The sequence below is a fragment of the Pygocentrus nattereri genome, chromosome 10, assembly GCF_015220715.1.
Source record: "Pygocentrus nattereri isolate fPygNat1 chromosome 10, fPygNat1.pri, whole genome shotgun sequence".
Classification (NCBI taxonomy): domain Eukaryota; kingdom Metazoa; phylum Chordata; class Actinopteri; order Characiformes; family Serrasalmidae; genus Pygocentrus; species Pygocentrus nattereri.
Genome location: NC_051220.1, coordinates 29,460,814 through 29,478,006, shown reverse-complemented (window position 1 = coordinate 29,478,006; position 17,193 = coordinate 29,460,814). Strand labels below are relative to the sequence as shown.

Genomic DNA, 17,193 nt, shown 5'->3' with positions numbered 1-17,193 from the left:
CCACTAAACCGACACGTGTCGAGTTTTTATGAGTAATGTCGACGATGGTAAGGACCTGGTCAGTTTCTTAAATAGGGTTTGTGTGTGTGTGTGTGTGTGTGTGTGTGTGTTTAGCATTCTAATAATAAATCAAAGTTCGTTTCCTTATCAATCAATAAAACCCATTTCTAAATGTGTATTGTCGCAGGTTAGTGAATCCTACACGTTTCACCACAGATGCAGTATTTCGACAAATCCTGCCCCTGTGATTGGCTGATGGTATTCCGTCTCCAGCGATGTGATTGGCTACTCGTACATACTCACAAGCCGCTCTCCATTCAGCGGTGTGCGCCTGAATACCGGTGGGATAATACACCGCTCATGAGAAGGTTTATAATCCCACCCACGAGTCACAATCCATGGAAACGCTCTCCTTCTCTATTGGCTCGGTATTCCCTGCGGGAGAGAGCTGATTCCAAAGCCGCGCACCAGCAGGACTCAGACTGGACCAAGATCAGCAAGGAAGGCAACTAAAGAACTAATTAAGGAAACGTGATATAATGTAAATCAGATCAAGTTAGGTGTAATTTAAAGCTTCTCTCTGGACTTTGTTGTCGTAAAGGAGATGGGACGACATCTAGTAACGTTCTTAGCGAAGACCTCATTGCTCTGCTGTGTGTGTCTCTGCGAGGCTGGTAAGTGAACAAGTCTTAACATTTTACAGCGCATGTGAAGCTGAACGAAATCAGGAACACCAGTATTTCAATGGAAATTGCATAGTTCCCATGCTGCCACTTGCACATGCAGGGAACCAGAATCAGGTTCAAAGGAGAGGTTCCATCTGTGTGGATTTCAAAAGGTGTAGAATTTAAACGGCGTGTAAAGTTTTCAAAGGTTTCAGACGTTGGACTTTTTGCTGCTCACCTGCTCCTATCCACAGTCTAGCACATGATGCTGTTCCCTGTTTGGAATGAGTTCTTTGTGCATGGAGGGTTTGGGGTTCCCTGAAGCAATGATCCCTAAAGACATGAGCTCTTTGTTCACCATCATCATATATATATATATATATATATATATATATATATATATATAGTTGACCTAGTCTGTTTATGTATAAGCAACGTCTTCTCAGTCTTCTCAATCTTAGTGAGAAAATCATTCAACAGCGTTCTTTTTGTGATGCCCCTTTTGGTTCTCAAAAGTACTTTTCAATGGATGTTTTTTTTTGAGAACCATATTTGTTATATCTAATTCCAGAAAAGACAAAGTTTTAACAAGAATGTAAAAAAGAATATAAACCCCCCCCCCGGCGGGCAAGCTAGGGGCAACAGTGGCAAGGAAAAACTCCCTCAGAACTGAGGAAGAAACCGTGGGAGGAACCAGGCTCACCAGGGGGCATTATACTACTACAAGTGATTATACTACTAATATTAATAGCAGTAATATTGGTATTAGTAATAACTAGGAGTTTATGAGAACATCAGTGTAGGGTGGGCAGCTAGTCCAAGGCAGGTGGTGGTGGTAGCTGGGGCATGGGCAGCTGGTCTGAAGTGGGTAGCAGGAGGGCTCGACAGTCAGTCGTCCTTCAGTGTCCGGCCGGACATGTGGACGATTGTATACTCGGAAGAAAAGCAGGGAGAGGGAATTAGTTTTATTCTGTCCGTTTGTACGTAAAACAGGGGATGTAAACATTTACAGAGTGTGGCTAATGACTCTGGCAGATCTGACTATGACAGCTTAGCTAAAAGGAGAGAACCAGAGCACTCTGAAACAGTTTGGCATCCCTCCGCTCCACCGTCCACAAACCTGAGTGACCGCGAGCAAGCAGCAGGACGACAGCACCAGCATCTCAGTTTACTATAATTCCCTGTGTCCATGGACCCCTGGATCTGCTGCCTTTATCTAAGGGGGAACATTACCTACCAAAAGCTAAACTGAATAAGTGAGTTTTCAGCCTAGTCTTAAAGATTGAGACTGGGTCTGAGTCCCAAACATTTTCTGGAAGATCATTCCAGAGTTTGGGGGCTTTATAAGAAAAAGCTTTTTCCCCAGCTGCAGCCTTCTGAATTCTGGGAACTATTAATAAGCAAGCACTCTGGGAGTAGTCGTGATGGCTCATAAATGGGAAATAAGGTCTTGTAGGTACTCAGGAGCGAGCCCATTTAGGGCTTTATATGTTAATGAAATAATTTTATAATCAATAGAATATGAAAACCAGTGGTCCTAATACAAATATCCTTTTGTGTCCTTTTTAGATCCTGTGTGTCAGTTTTTTAGGTCTGCGCTTCTCTGTCCTCCTTTAACAAACCTGTCTTTGTCCGGATGTAATTAACTACTTGGCTGATTTAAGCTGTCTTCTCTTGTTTCCTGGCAGGATGAGAAGAATCAGATGATGACAACTAATGTATGGCTCAAGCAGGTGGTGCATCTCATACATGACCACACAACTCATACTGTGAAATTTCACAAATGTACTTTTGAAACTACAAATATAATGCACAGTATGCACAGGGAGAGCTGGGCACAACACATTTTGTTTTTTAATTTTAATCATTTTAAAGTTATTTTAGCAAGATTAATATTTTGCATATAAGTAACCTACACATCTCTGCTACAAATGAAAACATGAACTTTGATTCCAGCATTTACTATTTATGGACAATTCAGGGGTGCAGGAGTGAGTGCAGTCATTACAACTAAGCCAATAGGTGGGGTAATTGTAACAGACAGAGGGGTTACTTCTAACAGTGGCTAAAAAAGAGAGCATGTCAAACATGGCTAATTTACTTTTAACCACAAAGTAGAAAATTTCAGCACAGTAAAGTATAAATATACATTTTATTCATGTGACATCTGTGGTACATTTTTGAATCTGTGCATAAAACAGATAACAATAAACAGACTATTTTGAATTTACATGGGGGGATATGGACTTCTCTCATTATTTTTTTGGGCACTTAATTAGAACTAACCTTGCCATGTGGACATAATGCTTGGACACACTGGGAAGGGCGGGAAATGAACATAACATAGGTGTGAATTCTATGATATATACATACACATCAATGACTGAAAATTACTTGTTGAAACAAGTTACTTTTATGATGCAAAACAGAGAAATGTCTGTCAGATTGCTGTCAGAATTCACAGATGATGTTGTTATATTAATATAAGATGAAGACATATTCTATGATGAAGCATATTCTACTTGAACCTGTTTTAATCCATACAACATCCACATGACATTTTTCCTCATGTTAGTTTGTGCACCGCTGTCCCTAGCTGTAACATAAACAACTCTTATAATGAAACCAGTTACTCTTAAAATGATTGCAGTCATACTGATAGACTCAAAGGCAAATCTAATTTGCTTTTTGAAATAGAGTTACTAAAACTGGTAGTCTGTGCAGATGTATGCAGATATCGCGAATATGATGTTATTATACTGATTCACACCAATAAGTCTAAGTATTTGTCTCTTTAATCCCTGCAGGAATGGAATGACTATAAATTGCGCTGGAAGCCCTCTGATTTTGACAATGTAACATCCATTAGAGTGCCATCAGAGTTGATCTGGGTACCTGACATTGTCCTGTATAATAAGTGAGTGTTATTTTTACCTTCCAAAAGTGCTGCAAAACTGAACTATGTGACATATCTTGGTAAAATGATTTTGCCAAGGAGCACTGATGTTCCTGAAAAAAAAAATTAAGCTTTATTTTATTTTTTTGGTAGATATTTCAGTAACATGCATCACACAGTTGCCAACCCTGTATTTAATGCAGATGAAATGATGAATGATAGTGGTAGAGTGCGAGTCGTTTCATAATTGATCTAATTGCTAAGGGCCTGGGAGTAGATATCATATCAAAACTCATATCTGTTTTGTCATCTGGTGCCTTTGTTGAACATTCATATGTGAAATCAAACAGACATGCCGTGAAATAAGATGTTAAGCACTTTTGTAGTTATTAAAACAACTACGCACATTTCAAGCTCCTAATGAAACATTAAATGACATGTCTATTTGAGGAATCGCTGCCTTTATCTATGAAGCATATCTGCTCTGGTATTAACAAAGGAAAAATTGATGTAGTTTATTAATTAAAGACCTTCAATATCTTCTTCCACCTTATATATTATTGTTACTTATATATTGTCTCCCCTAAAAATTTCAAATGATAAAAATAAATAAATAAAAAAACAAAAACATGGAGTTGCATTGTTTTGGTCTGACAGTCACAATATTATTATATACTTTTACTAGCAAAGTGTACCTAATATAGTGGCCGGGGAGTGTATATATATACAGTTCTTTTGGTACACCTCTTTGTAGCTATTCTCACTGGCCATTTTATCAGAAACACTAAGCATCCACACTGTAGGATCAAAGTTACTGACTGTAGCTCATCCGTTGCTGATTAAATGGAAATGAACCACCACAGGACCACAGCTGACTAGATATGATTTGTGGTAGATCATGGTGGACCATTCTCAGCTCAGCAGTGACAGTACTAAACTTTGCTATCTTTCAAACATTCTTTAGACTCGGACACAAAACTCCTGCTCTTCGGTCGAGCTTTGAACTCTGCTGTAAAGCTGGACCCACTTGACGTAGTTGGGAAAAAATATAAAGTGAATAATTACCTGGATGATAAACACCCTCCTCGAGACTTCTACTCCCACATCAAGCCTGAGATTGAAGACGTGATGACTAAAACCATCACCTTCGATATCCTGTTTCACAACAGTGAACATCAAGCAACACTGTTACGCTACGGGGTCAAAAAGTCAGAGCAAGTGAGTCATGAATTTTTTTTGTGACTTTAGTAAGAATGTTTGCTTTATTTAATAAATAATTGAATTTATTTAATAGTTTGATAAATTGCCAGACGAGATGGACAGCTGTTCATTAGAAATGAAAAAGTAATTATTGTTATTAATTATTTTCTTTCAGATTGAAAAAGTCTATGCGAAGATAGTTCCCACCTGGCGTCAACCGTTTGAGAAGAAAAGGTTTTGATTCAGAAGTTTATCTTGATCTGGACCTTTACAGAGATGATCTTTACAGGACGACTGACTTCTCTTTTTCTGTATTACATTTACAAATGTGTACCATTCACATCATATAGACGTATCAACAATGTAAGCTATTCTCAATTGTAAAGTCAGAACAACAAGGGGAACATGTAGAGTAGATTCTTCAATTTTTTTCATACCTTTTCTACTTGGACTCTCACACTAGTCAGTTACTCAGTATCTCCACTTGGGGTCACAATTGACACATTTAATGTTGTTCTGAGGGAGCATTTCACACGAAGGCCACCATTTACTAAAAGAGTTCATACTGTGGAGCTTGGAGGAAGTGACTTACAAATTTATTTTCAACACTGAAACTGGAGAAAACAAGTCAGCAGGACTAGTGGTTGCTTCACTTTGGGAACAGAAAGCAAAATGTTGGTAAAAACCCTGTCTAACTTTGAAAAGGTGAAAAAGGAAATATGAGAAAAAGAGTACTTCATGGTTACCTAAGAAATGTATATATACTTTTTAAGCGTAGTATTTGCCTTCCTATCCCACATTACCAAGTCACATGACTTTTGATTCACTAGCAGTTTGTGTAAAGAAAGGTTAAAGCTGCCATGACAGTTAAATATTACATATTAAATGATCACTTTTGCATGGAATCCTCTCTTAAACATTTAAGATATAGTTTATTAATAAGACCTTCAATATCTTCTTCCACCTTATATATTATAGTTACTTACAGTTGCATATTGTCTCCACTAAAAATTTCAAATGATAAAAATAAATAAATAAAAAACCAAAAACATGGAGTTGCACTGTTTTGGTCTGACAGTCACAATATTATTATACTGTAGTTATGCAGAAGTTTTCTCACGTATAAAATCTGCACAGTGAAGCAAAAATGTTCATCCTTATTCTCTTTCTAGAGTCATATTTAAAGGGCCTTAAGATATTTTATCTTTACGCTTAAACAAAGGCAGAGATCTTACTCAGATTACAGGATCCACACCTCTGCTGATGTTCCACTGAAGATGTAATACTCTGCAGTTAGTTTGCCTTTGTTTTCCTTTAGTTCATTGTACACAGCACAGACATTGTAAATACTTTATTGTGAAAAAAAATGAGAGGTCATTTTCCTCTGAGATTAAAAAACAAATTCAGTCACCTGATCAAGCTGCTCAATCAGGTGGCAAGTAATGGAAATAATATTTCATCACTGCTGCATGTATGCGCCAAAAAGTATATGTATAAAGGTAATTTTGCATTTTAATCTTTATTATTTTAGATTTGAAAGCAAAACAAGAAATTTTGAAACCACATATTACCAATGCATCCAAACACTTAACGTCCAAACTAAATCAGCAATAATAGTGAACACTGACATAGAAATGATTGCAAAATGTAACTTACTTTATTCATCCATTCAATCTGTATAAACAAAGCAGTGCATCTGTATCTTCACAAAGTAAATCAGTATATAACTGAGGCTTACTTTTGAAACCACTAATCAACAAGCAAAAACAAAGACACATAAAGCATTTGATCTAGTGCAACAAGCACAAAATCTGGACAGGTTTTTTTGCTTAGTCATCCAAAGGAAACCTTTATCCCACTAACTGACTGGCCACAGCAGCTAAATATGATCAATATATCACTTCTACTTTATTAATACCCCAATTTCTAAACACGCAACGCATACAAGAGCATTCCATGATGCTGAATAACCAGCACCTCATTACCCGTATCTGTTTATTTGCAGTCTGCCCTGCGATGAACTGGCGGCCTGTCCAGGGTGTATACTGCCTTCCGCCCGATGACTGCTGGGATAGGCTCCAGCATCCCCCCGCGACCCTGATGGAGAAGCGGCTTAGAAAATGGATGGATGGATGGATGTTTATTTGCAACCTGTGATCCAGAAGGAAAAGCAGCTTAGAAAATGTGTGTGTGGGTTTATTGACAATTTCCATCATTTTGTCCACACCCTGTTTTTCTCATCAGGTCCTAACCTTCAGACAAATAGAAGACTTTGTAGACCAGAATTTGCTCTTTAGTCACAGAACTAAGGGGAAATACCTGATGAAAATGAGTCAGGCTTTGTCATGAAGTCTTTCAGGGGAGGATCCAAACAAGCATTAACAAGCAAGTAATACAGGACCTACAAACAGCAGGAGACAGACAATGGCTTCAAGACCACTGACATTCAGTGCCTGAGTGATTATTGATCTCTCTGGTTTGTGGTGTGGCATGACTAAACATTGCACAAGACGCAGGAGGTTTAGGGTGATGTATGGCCTGATTTTTTTCTTCAGGCTGTGGGAGGAAGAACGGCTTCATAGTTTAACACATACACACATGCACACACACACACACACACACACGCAGACACACACGCAGGCACACACACACACACACACACAGACACATGCGTGCACAGGCACACATGCACACACAGACACACACACAAAAAAGGTGGCACTAAATTAAAAAATGTAAACCACAGTCTAACTAGATATTAAGTTCTGTCAGCTATACAGCACAGAATCAATAAACACATCTACCTCATACAAATAGCCAAATAGTTAATATCCTGTTCAAAAGCACATATTCTTAACTAAATACCAACTCTGCATTTCACAATGCAAACAAAGTTTTCTCTATATGCACGAACTCTGTTAAAACACAGCAAACCTGGTTCAGTATCCAATCATTCTTTCAAAACACTAGCGCAGATTTTCTGTTCAAGAGGAACATAAAGTCAATCACTGCACAGCCACTGTCAAAAAACTAACAGTTGATGGCACTACAGACACAGTATTGGATGTAATGTTTTACTCTCTCCCAGAAAACAACAGACATTATAACATCCATTGTTTTCTTATAAGTCAGTTCATTTTTACTGTAATCCATTACATTTGGACTTTTTACTCAAATGCGTGCATTTTTGGCAACATACTGTGATATTACTGTAACGTACTGAATGGAATGTAGATTAGACCAAACGAAGTCTGTGACAGTCTTGCAGTAAAGGTTATATTTTATTAAGGACATGAAATTGCAGCCTAACTCAAAGTAAGAATTACCATAATTATAAACATAATTAGCCTTGGTCCCATAGGTACAAAAATACACATATAAAAAATTCCTCAGTGGGGTTGAGGAAAGGCGAGTAGGGCGGGAGGAAAAGGGACATCATGGTCTGCAAGCCAGTTTGTGATGACATGAGAATGGTGGAATGCTACATTGTCCAATGTAATCACAAATGTCCTCATGTTTCCTACCATCTGTTCCCTTTCTGTTTTTGTTACCAGTTGTTGGTAGAGTTAATCCAAAAACAAAAGAAGGAGGTCACTGTTATAGGGACCAATCTGGCACTTGTGAAGGCCCAAACCAGCACTTGAGATTGCAGCATGCATTGTGATATTTGCTCCTCTCTGACCTGGTACATTAGTGGTGGCTCTTTTTTACCAATGATATTTCTACCCCGCCGACGAGTTCTAGCCAGGTTAATTCCTGCCTTGTCCACATAAATGGGTTTATGTGGGGTCCGATTGGCTTCCAACTCCATGACTCTCTAAAAGACATCAAACAGTATTTGAACACACTTTCGGTCTGTCCTACTGTACATACTGTAACTCATGTTTCCATGCACGGTGGCATAGTGTAAAATTCACTATATTACAAGACATAACAGGTATGTAGGACAGACACCATACCTGGACATATTGGTGCCGGAGTTCCTTAACCCTCTCACTGTTCCTTTCAAAAGGAGCTGTGCACAACTGTCTCATGCGAACTCTGTATTTCGTCAGAGTCTGGGCAATGGTTGTCAGGCTAATGCTTTCCACATTGTGAAATACTGGGTTATTTTCTATTATTTTGGTCTGAAGTTTTATTCCATTGTCAGCAATGGCCATGTCTACAATGGTATGCTCCTGGTCTTCACTCAGGAGTTTTCTCCTTACCCCAGAGGGAGGCAGATGCTGCTTCCTTTACAGTAAAGGAACAAAAATACAACATATGTATTAGCGGTGGGACTGGTGGTCTGCAGTTACAGGTATAGTATCAGTAGGAATATACTGGTAAAATGTATTGTTTTCCTGTTAGCTTGTTTAAAAGTCCGGATAATGGAAGCCACAGTTGACCATCTGAGGTTAGGCTGCACTCTTTCACCAGCCTCTCTCAGTGACAGACCATCGTTTATCATTCTTACTCCTCTTCCTCGCCCTGGCCCAAATATTCCTCTTCCTTGTCCAGACATGATTTTTCTTTCCTCTGTCACTCTCTCTGCTCCTGTGCCCACATTGACCAAACTCAGTTTTTATGTGTCCATGTCACTGATAGCACCTGGCTGTGTCTCCAACTGGGATTGGAATCAGCTGTGGTTGGTCTATTACTGCATTTTATTTCAATGATCTGTATTCACAAAAATGTGTACCACAGTAATAGCTTTTCACCTGCTTTTTTGCAGGACTATGCATTTTACACAATATTTAAGGTTTTGAACCTTAGGTTTTCATTTTTGACATGCTGTGTGCAAGCATTTATAAATAAGACAAGAAAGATCCAGAATTTTGTTATTGGGTAACCTTGTGTGTGCAGAAAATGTAAGCATTGTATGAACATGTTAAATGACTGCATATTATGCAAAAACAACATGAACTGTATTAATGGTATAGCCCACTAAAGACTGATGTTGTGTTTACTGTGTTTAGAGTTTTGGAAATGTGACTACAGGTTGGACAAAAGGATGTTAGCAGTTATACAAAACTGTAATATCTCTTACACCAAATTTAAATATACAGGACTGTGCAAAAGTCAGAGACATTCATTCATTTCTTTTCCAGTCAAAATCTCCATTAAGTGCAAATTCTTCATTTTTCAGCATCAGGAAACAAGCAGAAAGCATATATATTTCATAAAAATTACAACACCTAAATATAAAGCAAATCATTACAGTTTCCATTCTTTCAGAAGATTTACTTTCAGTTTCTGAAAGAAATCTGAAGGGATGTTTTTCCTCACCTCCAAAATCCAAGTATTCCCAAACACATGCAATGATGTTGAGTTGTTATTGATCCTCCTTTGTAATTTTCTGTTGAAACTGTTTTTGTCCTGAAAATGAATCACTTGTACTTAATGCCTGCATTGACAGGACATAAAATAAATAAATGGTTGTCTTGGACTTTAACACTGTTCTGTATATAGTGGACCTATGAGCTCAGTCTTTATAAAGTGGACAATCATTGTATGTTTCAATTCAAACTTAAACCACACAGAGATACATTAATACATTTATTAATCAATAAACTGCCATAGGGCCAGATTCCTAGACCCAGGTTAAGGCTAATCATATAATAATATAATGTCCAACAGCCATTCACCATTAGCATTGCAATTTAGTCCAAGACCAGACTTAAGCCATGTCCAGGAAACAATGTGATACTTCACTAAAGCTTTATTTGGTCCTGGTAAATAAAATGTAGAACACCAGTGTACCATGCCTTCGTAATGCTCCACATACTGAGGTTGGTTGCTTGAGATGGTCAACGCCTTATTTCATTGCGGAAGTCAGTCAAACGAAACAGGCGCTTCATGATCATTTGCATAATTCGCTTAACTACGCTAAATCTCATGGCCATGTCGCTATTTGGGGAAGTTAATTGGTTTAGGCACAGTCACAGTGCCAGTGCATTTATGAGCCGCTTTCTCTATAGAGTCTTCAGTCATGCAACTGTCCTGCTGTATTAAGTGTGACACTTCACAAAGTCGTAATCTTTAGACCAATCCAGACTTTAATCAATGCTCTCAAAGGTGGCTCTTCTCATCAAGACAGGTTTATAATTTAATGCCCCGACCTGACAATCAATGATGACAACAGAGGCTGCATTAAAACGCTCAATCAATCAAAGACACAGACAGAGCGATCAGCCTGATTTTTCCAACTTGACTATCAGAGAGTGTTTTAGGCTACAGAAGTCCAGTCTGCTCAATGCCTGTCTTGTATGAAAGCTAGGACTAAATCACATATTTGCAGATACGTAATTTTCTTTAAAAGTCAGAGCTGTAATTGAATTTCGCTAGCCATTCTCTCCAACAATGATATAGGAAAATTAAATAAATCTGGAAAATAAACATTTAGCCAAATGCTCTTCTGATAGTGTTATTTATTTAATTCATGGCTTTGTACAAGAAATCCCTCAGGGAAATAAAAAGGAAAATTACTCTGAACAAAGTCACTGAATCGGAACAGTAATTGCATCTGTTAAGGCTCTTTCTCTATTGTTTGCCGTGCATATGGTAGATTAAATCGTGTAATAAACTCATTGAGGGAGCGTTCATATGTATGAATGCATCTGAGAGCTCAAATGGTGCTCAAGTGGAGTAGCTAATGGTGTTTTTATCAACTGGACAGCAATTGAAAAACTTTTATAAATTGATTTAATAACCAGTAAACTGCTGCAGATGTGCACCTGGGCCTCTTTCTCTAACAATAATCTATGATTTTGCACTGTGAGAATTTGCTAGGAAATAAAATGAATTATACTCATACTGTGAGCTCAGTGGGATTAAGAAAATAACCTTACACTTATAAAAGATTGTGCTTTAATTGAAGCCACCAAAGATTTATGCAATCATGTAAGATCTCCTGCATCTTGTTGACATGAAATGGAGTTATGAAATAACTGAAGTTTGAGGAAAGACCACACCTAAACTCCTCCTACTTCATTCTAGCTTCCTATAAATACCAGTCCTTCACTCCTCCTACTCGTGACAATTTTGCACCCCATCTCCTCCCCTTTCTCCTCAACCTTGTCCACACCTACAACTGTTCTTTAATTGGGGGGTCGGCCTTCTCATGACCCACAGAAGCCGTACCGAACTCTAGCCCAATATTCCTCAGAGATCCACTCTAAAGGACACCAAAAAGTGCTCTTGACAAATGGGGATATACACAATGACTAGATGTGATACTTCTTTACTGTTACTTACTATGCTTCATGTTCTGAGTCTGATAGACTACTGGAACTATGGAGCATCACAGCAGTAAAACACTTCACATTCTCTTGTTGCTAAAAGAAATAAACTAAAGCTTTATCTGCAAATAGATGCTGAATGTGATGAACTAGTGCAATATGAAATGAAAAACAAAAGAGCAACTGTTCCTCAGGTTCCTCAGAAGAATTTGAATGTAGTACATGTTTAGACTCTATCAGCAAGAAGAGTCCTACACAGAGAGAGATATTGTACTGGGGTGCAGTGCAGAAATCCTCATCACGAAGACAAACACAAGAGTTCAGTGGTGCCAAAACCTGGGACTTGTCTACAGCGATGGAAAAACTGCTATGGTCAGATTGTTGTTTTTTTGTGATCAATGTTTTATTTGTTTTCTGTTAATCAAGCAGCGTTTTATTTTATTAGCATTTAACATTACAGAACTGCAGGAAATAAAAAACACCCCCTTTCCCACCCCATCACTCCCTTTTTCGTGGTGTCCAATATTTAAAATGAATCAGTGCTACGGGCAAATGAATCATCCCTCACCTGATTCTCCAAAAGTGCGCATGCGTGCATGTGCGATATACACCTCCAGTAAAGTTACTTTTTAAATATATATATATTTTTCTTTGGACAGTGACAATATGCTCTGGCCTTCGCAGTTACCAAATCTCAAGCCAGTTGAACAGCTATGGGGAATGTTGGATCAATATGTCAGACAGCACTCTCTACCTCCATCATCAAAACATTAACTGAGGGAATCTTGTGGAAGTGGGCTGTTCGAGTAGAGTTTGAGAGACTTGTGGTAATCTCTGCCAAGACACACTTAAGTTGCTCTGGCAGCTCATTTTGGCCCAATACCTTACTAAGACCTTTCACATTGATTTTTCCTTTGTCAGTCATCTGTGTATACATCCATCCATTTTCTAAGCCGCTGCTCCGTCAGGGTCGCGGGGGGATGCTGGAGCCTATCCCAGCAGTCTTCGGGCGGAAGGCAGGATACACGCTGGACAGGTCGCCAGTCCATCGCAGGGCTCTGTGTATACATTTTAATGCTTATTCCTGGTTCAGTTCACCAATATCAACTAGACAAAACACTCAGGATAATCCACACCTTTTAACTACTACAGATCATTACTATATAACTATATGTGTTAGAAGTTAGCAATTTAACAAATTCTTAACTTGCTATTTACTCTTTCGTAATTTGAACATCAGGTAGAAAGTCCCTGCAGCTGACCATCTCTCTTACCATCTGTCCAGCCTGTGACTGACAGTTCTTCAGTCTCTTGGACAGTGCCACTGAAAATCAATGGCTGTTGACTGCGGGTCTGAATTGGCTTTTGTAGTGCTGATGCTCTGTCTGCCACATTGCTCTCTTTGACCCTGCAGACTGTCCCTTGAGAATGTTTAACCTTGCTAAGACAGCTATAAAAAATATATCTGCTAGAAGTGGCATGTCAGTACTGCCATGCTTGTGCAGCATTTGGACAAAGACATGATGCTATCTTTTGCTTTCATTATTTCATTAAAACAATCCAATCAATATAATAGATACAAAGGAAATACAGAAAGTAATATCCTGTACTTTAACCATTACCTAGTCCATTACTGTGATTCACTCTCTCTAGCAGCAACAAAGAATCATTCTCCAAGAAAAAAAATAGATAAAAAAAACTCCAGCACTGCTGTGTCTGATCCACTCGTACCAGTGCAACACACACTAACACACCAACACATCAGTGTTACTGCAGTGCTGAGAATGATCCACCAGCCAAATAGTAACTGCTCTGTGAGGGTCCATGGGGGTCCTGACCACTGAAGAACAGGGTAAAAGGGGGCTATCAAAGTATCAGAGAAACAGATGAACTACAGTCTGTAATTGTAGAACTACAAATTGCTCCTATATAGTAAGTGGAGCTGATAAAATGGACAGCCAGTGTAGAAACAAGGTCATAATATTCATAATGTTCATAATAGTCATAATGTTATATTATGATCGGTGTACACATTACATACTGCAAACACAGACAACATGTAGTGGTGCTTTTTCAGCAGTTGAGGTCTCACCTTGTCTCTGCACTATGAGATCAGCAGTGAGGAAGCTAAAGGTCCAAGTGAAACCCAGGAACAGGAGCAGGTAGTACAGGAATAGGTAACATCTTCTCACAGTGTCCAGTACTGACACAACTTCAGCACGTATGTAAATATTCCATACTTTAGCGTGAAGACCTACCATTCCTGTTCTCCACATTCAGCACAGCTGTCATCTTCTTTCCAGCCTGCTGAAAGAGAAAACCGCTTATGATTATGAGCTTCACTGATACGCTTAGTCTGATTCACTTCTACTGCCAAAATCACCACAATAAACACAAAGTCAGTTTCACCTTCCAACATCCAGTCATCTGCAAAAATCTGTGCGGCCTATTAGCCTATTTGATGTCTGCTCTATCTACAAGCACAGCACGATCATCAAGGACAATGTCTCAGTCCCCCCTTCTATAATTTTCATTTTTTGGATCCGAGAAGAATTTGAGCTCTGTGTAAAATGAGGGGACATTGAGAGAGAGATGAATGAACATTAAGAGAGAGAAAATGAATGTAGATATTTGTCACATTAACAGCAGGCTAAAGAAAAATTTTGCATTAGCTGGCTAGTTAATGCAGGAAGCTTTAAGAAACTCATATTTGTTTTCATGGCTATGGAAACAGACAAAATGAAAAACTACCCACCTTGAGTCAGTCAGGGGGTCATCTTTTCATCCACCTATAAACCACTGTTTTATTTTGTCTGTTTATTTGTGGAAGTCAATAGTTTGAAAGTACAAACCCAAATTTAAAAAAACCTGGGATAAATGAATTGACCTAAACATGCGCACATTATGAAACTGATGTTCACAACAGGTTCCAAAAAAGGTGTTATGAGGCAATTTAAAACTAAGAAAATTGTGAAATGTTCAAAAATACAGATAAACAGGTGATGCAGTCATGTTTGGGTATAAAATGTGCGTCCAGGAAAGGCTTTATTAGCAAGGATGGGTTGAGGTTCGCCACATTGTCAAAATGTATCAGAAAAAAAAAAAATTAAAAATCCAACAGTTTAAAATGTTTCTCTATGTGTGACTGAAAGGATTTTAAGTACTTCCCACACTACAGGGCAGGGTGTGTAGAGGACAAGGCCAAACCCCATAACTGAATGCCCATAACTTTCGATTTCACAGACAACACTGCATTAAAAATGTACGTGCTTCTGTGATGGATTGCACCACATGAGTTTGGGAATACTTTGACAAACCGTTGTCACTAAACACCGTCACTCCATCTACAAATGTTTAATTATCACACGCAAAAGTTAAGACTCTACTATGCACAACTGAAGCTATATGACATCAACATCCACAAACACTGCTGATTCCTCTGGTCTGCAGCTCTTTGGAAATGGACTGATGGACAGTGGAAACATGTAACATGTGAATGAGTCAACATTGTCTATGGAAATGATGGGCATCATGTTCACTGGGCCAAGGAAGAAAAGGACTATCCAGATTTTTATCAGCATGAAGTTAACAGCCACTTTCTGCAGATGGTAAAACAACATGGCTGTGTAATCAAAGAGTGTGTATGCTAGCCTGCAGTCCAGAACCATCTCACGTTGAAAACATGAAGGCTCTGTATGGTCTGACAGCTGAAGACTTGTATAATAGAAGAATGGCAAAGATTTAATATTATTGTTTACTACATTATTTTTTTTACTACTATTGTGTAATACTGGATCAGTTTGGGGTTTTTTTCCAGACCCTGCTAAAAGAAAAGGTGATGTAACACATTGGTAAACATGTTCATGTCCCAATTTTTTCTAATGTGTTGCAGTAATTAAATGAATTAACAAGGTTTGTAGAGTAAAACATAAAATAGTGTTTTTGCAGTTTTTGTTCTCAGTTTAATATATAGGACAAAGAGAATTTACTAAATGCTGTTTTTATCAGCATTTCACTTACTGATACAGCTTTTCTAGAATTGGGCTTGTAGCTTTAAAGTAACTAAAGTTACATGTAAGTTTCACCAAGTAAAGCCAGTCTTATAAACAATAAAAATGAAACTGACTTTACTTAAGGACTACAGAAAATGCTTTGTTCAACCAGCCTTACATGACAAGCTATGTCACATTATCAGTATTATGAGCCATATACTCTGAACTATAAATCCTGCCTTTTCACTCCAGAAAGTGTCATGACGCAATCTAACATCAGAAATAAATCTGTCACCTAACATAGGTGTTATGCCAGTTGTCATGAAAGACTCATGTAGCCTCATAAACTTTGCCCTACAGTAAAGTATTACCAAAATGTACAACCCTATGAAATTAACTATGAAATGAAGTGCCTCCGCAACTACAAAGCCTGCCTGCTTTTAAGCTTCATTCTGAAAGTATCAACTGTTTAAATGGAAGAGACCAAGATGGCCCTGCTCTGCCTACCTCTCCTCACTTGATTAAAAAGACGCAGACTCAGGTCACAGTAATCAACTTGCCTTAACAAAGAGAACTGCACAGTGTTCTAAGAGGCTGGTTTCCATGACTGTAATCAAATCTACACCTCAGGAAATGACAGCTAGCGTCTTGTTTCCAATCTTGATAACAGTGAAAGCTTTGAATGGGTTGATTACTGGCTGTGAGGAACTAGCGCTGTGCCGTGGAGCTGGAACAGGATTAATATTTCCGCTGAGAGCTTATATTAGGAAGATGGTGTACATTTCTTTAGCTGTTTATTGTGTACACAGTGATGAAGATGCAGTTTATTACAAACACACTTGGCCATTTATTGTTTTGCTTTGCACAAAGCTTTTATTAAAGTGCTTTTTGGAAACTTCATATTATGCAAACTAAAATTAGGTTGGCAAATAGTGCAGCGCTCTACAACCCCAATTCCAATGAAGTTAGGACGATGATCTGCAAATCCTTTTCAACCTAAAAGAAGTTGGGACAGGGGCAACAAAAGACTGGGAAAGTTTAGGAATGCTCGAAAAACACCTGTTTGGAACATTCCACAAATGAACAGGTTAATTGGAAACAGGTGAGTGTCATGATTGGGTATAAAGTGAGCATCCCTGAAAGGCTCAGTCGTTCACAAGCAGGGATGGGATGAGGTTCACCACTTTGTGAACAACTGCGTGAGCAAATAGTCCAACAGT

General features: G+C 38.5%; 1 long non-coding RNA gene across 1 annotated transcript; it reads left to right on the top strand.

Annotated features, from left to right (window-relative positions):
* The first annotated feature begins 394 nt into the window (after positions 1-394).
* Positions 395-4,602, top strand: LOC119264173. Its single transcript, XR_005130842.1, has 4 exons — positions 395-674; positions 2,354-2,398; positions 3,473-3,582; positions 4,526-4,602. It is a non-coding gene; the product is annotated as an uncharacterized LOC119264173 (long non-coding RNA).
* Positions 4,603-17,193: the final 12,591 nt, after the last annotated feature.